Below are 3,861 nucleotides of genomic sequence, written 5' to 3'. Positions count from 1 at the left end.
CAGTTGAGGGGCAGCGCTGTCCTCCAAGTGTTCATTTAGGCGCTCGAGAATGCACCTCTCGAACAACTTGGGGACTGCTCCCTCCAGAAGCAGCGGTCGGCTCGCCGATGGATCGCCCGGTGGCTTGCCCGGTTTGGCTACCAGCACCAGCCTCGCCTCCTTCCAAGCCCGCGGGAACTCACCGCGTTCCAGTAGGTCGTTAAACACCCGCACAAACGCCTGCGGGTGTTCACGGATCGCGGTTTTCACCGCCGCGTTCGGGATCCCATCGAGCCCAGGTGCTTTGGATGGGGCCATCCGTTCTGCCAGCGCGAGAACCTCCGCTTCCGTGACGGGTCGCAGCCTCTCCTCGTCAGCCGTTCGCTCGATGGCTGGCCACTCGAACGGGGGATGCAGCGGAAACAGGGCATCCACGATCGGCTCCAGCACTGTCCGGTCCGTCTCCGGCGGGGTGCGACCACGCAGCTTGGCCATCACCACCTTGTATCCCAGTCCGAATACGTCGCTGTCGACTCCGTCGATCAGCTCTTGGAGCTTCTCGTTTCGACTCTCCTGGATCCCGCGCTGCAGCCCTCTACGAAGGTCCTGCAGACGCCCCAAAGCCGCGTCCCGTTCTGTTGGCCCCTTGGCCCCACGATGCCTCTCTTCCGCCTCCTCGCACTCACGCCTCATGCGTTCCAGCTCCGGAGTCCACCAGTAGAGCCTAGGCGGCTGACGGAACTTTGGCGGGCCCACTCGCTCCATCGTCCTGTCGCAGGCCAGGGACAGCGCTCCTACCAGCGCGTCAGGCGTGTCCGCTTCTGCAAATCGACAATCAATCAGCGCAGCCTGGTATCCCTCCCTGCAGAAAGTCGACGTCTTCCAGCGAACTCCTGCATGCTGCGGGAGGCGAGACGACTGCGTCCGATGGTGTTGTTTCGTACGCTGCTGCGGTGCTGACCGTCTCCCCGGAACGCCCACGGAGAACTCCACGTACCGGTGGTCGCTGTACGAATATCGCTGGCTGACCCTCCAGGTGTCCTCAAGGGCGACCGTAGAGCTCGCGAAGGACACATCTACAACGCTCTCGCGCGCGACCCCATTGCCCTTGAAGGTGGGCACGTTGCCGCGGTTGAGGACCTCCAGCTGCAGATGGTCGATAGCGCCCTTGAGGATGTGCCCTCTCGATGTTGTGCGGGCACTCCCCCAGTCCGTACTCCATGCATTAAGATCACCTGCCATCACCAGGTGCTGATGTCCCACCAACGCCATCTCCACCGCCTCGAGATAGGCGACGAAGTCCGCTGGTCCGGTGTTTGGCGAGACGTAGCAGCTAGCGAATGTCACTCCTCCCACTGTGGCCACCACCAGCCCAGGATGAGCGCTTTCCCATAAACGCTGTATGGGATAAGCCCCGGTGGCGACCACTGCCACACTCTGCGCCTCATCCACCGCCCATCTGCCGTTGTCCCGAGGCGGCTTATATAATTCGCAGGCGATGACAACGTCCACCTCCAGCTCCCGCGCCGTCTGCAGCATCAGGTCCTGCGCTGATCTGCTGCGCCCGAGGTTGATCTGCAGGACCTTTATCGTTGTCGAGGACAGGACGGATGTCCCACCCGGTGCGGGCCCTTGCATGTCACGCAGCAGACCGCTGCCGTGCATGTTCGGGCCAGGTGTCCCGGTTGGCCGCAGCGGATGCAGTGCGTCGACCAATCCATCTCGCTCCGGCATTGGTGCCGCAGGTGTCCGTGCTCCAGGCATTTGAAGCACCGCTGCTGGCCCCGCGTCAGTGGTGTCAACTGCGTAGCTAGGCACGAAGTGTGCAGCACCTTCACGTGCTGCTGCGCAATCTTCGCTGCCGCCTTCACTGCCATTCGGACGTATGCCGTCTGCGTGCCATTCCATGCCTTGACCAAATGCACGGCGGATTCCTTCACCGACTGCTCTGTGAATGTTTGGATCGCCGTCGCCACGTCCGTCGCCGTCGCTAAAGGGTCCACCTCTTCCAGGCGGACCTCTACCGTTTCCGTCACCAGGCGGGCGGTGGCCGGAGCTGCGGCCTGTGCGCAGACCTCCTGCACACGTTGAAAAATTGCTTCCGAATTAGCACCGTCCTCTACGTCCATAACCAGCCGATCCCGCGTCGTTCGCCGTCCCACACCGAGCTTCGCCTGGTGTTCAGCCAACGACGGTGCGCTGCGGACTAGCTGGTAAACGTCTGTCCACGTTTGACCGTCTCCTGGGGCCACCTCTATAGCGTCCAGCTTCTTTTTCGTCGACTGCTTGCGTGGCGCAAGTTGCGGGCGTGGCTTTTCCGGCTGCTGCTGTTGTTGCTGCTGCGGCTTCGGTGGTGCCTTGCGGGGTCCCACCACCGTCCATGCGCCACTCTGCGTCGCCTGTGTACCAGATGCCTCGGCAGCCACATTGGCATAGGACGGCCGCTGCTGCTGCTGTTGTTGTTGCTGCTGCAGCGGTTGCTGCTGAGCAGGGCCACGCGTTGGCCCCTGCGTCTGTTGTGGCCGTTGCTGTTGTTTCTGCAACCGTTGGGGCTGCTGCTTCGTCAAAGAAGACGACTGCTCCTGCAGCTGCGATTGCTGTGCCTGATTGCCGCCACAACCAAGCATCTGCGCCAACAGCTCCTGGTGGCTTGCCGTCTCCTTTTCTAGCTCCTTGCGGAGACGTTGAGTCTCCTCGTGCCACTGACGAGCCTGTTGCTTGTTCCATTGCAGCTCTTCTTTGAACTGCTGCTGGGCCAGCTTCAGTTCCTCCCGGGCCAACTTTCGTTCCTCGCGGGCCATGTTGTCATTGGCCTCAATCCGCTGTCGCAGCATCACAAGCTCTTGCTGCAGCTCTTTACACATGGTTCGAAGCTGCTCGTTTGCGAGGGACATTTCCCCGATCACCTTCCGCAGTTCCACCATGTCGTTGTTCGTCGACTTCGATGCCATCACCGAAGCTCTTGTCAACATTACCTTCGGCTCTACAGCCAAAAGAGACCGCCCCGGCCTTTCCTCGGTAGACTCCGACCGAGGACGCGATGCTCGGGTTGTCGCCATTTTAGAGACCCAAGCAGGCCTCCGTGGTCAGGGGGAGGTGTTTCCCTACTTGCAGACGCCTTCCCGTATTTTCCCCAGTCGTTCCCGATTTTTCCCCGCGATTTTCAGTTAAATTCGGAAATTCGAGCAGTTTCGAGCAGTTTCGAGCTCGATGAAAACTGTCCAAATCGAGCAGATTCGAGCTGCCGATGACCCCCCCAGCTTCCCAGAATTTTTCTACGTGTTTTTGAGTTTCGAGCAGTTTTTCGAGCAAAAACCGTCAATTTGAAAATTTGTCAGCGGGGGACTGCTCACCTTCGAAAATTCGTCAGCGGGGTCATATGTGTCACTCGGATGTCACCAAAAAATGTCAAAAAATTTTTTCGCGTTTTTCACTGTTTTTTCGCTTGGATCTTATTAAACGAGTTAAAACAATCACAACGGTGAAAACCGCACACGAATCCGATAAAAACTCGCAAAGTTATTAACGATTTTCTAATAAACACCGTTGCTCGAAACCACGTGCTCCGGCGGTAGCACCCCTTGCACTTTTTTGCCACGTTGTTTTTCGGCGATTTTCGTCCGATTTCCGTCCGGTTTTTTGCGTTGGCACGATCACGGGCACAAAAACTACCGTTTCCGTCCACTTCCGGCCCGATTGGACCGGATTTTTACGCAAACTCACGATACACACACACTGTTGTTGTTGTTGTTGTTGTAATTCTTTGCGCGAATTTGCCACTCCGTATTTCGGGCCGAATTTCACCGGCAAACACTGTCTATCACTCTTAATCGCTTGAATGGCGTCCAATCTCGCTTTTTCACTGAAAACCGCACCGAAAAA

Source organism: Anopheles marshallii, assembly GCF_943734725.1.
Source record: "Anopheles marshallii chromosome X unlocalized genomic scaffold, idAnoMarsDA_429_01 X_unloc_88, whole genome shotgun sequence".
NCBI lineage: Eukaryota > Metazoa > Arthropoda > Insecta > Diptera > Culicidae > Anopheles > Anopheles marshallii.
The sequence above is the reverse complement of the archived record's forward strand: the minus strand, read 5'-3'. Positions refer to the sequence as shown.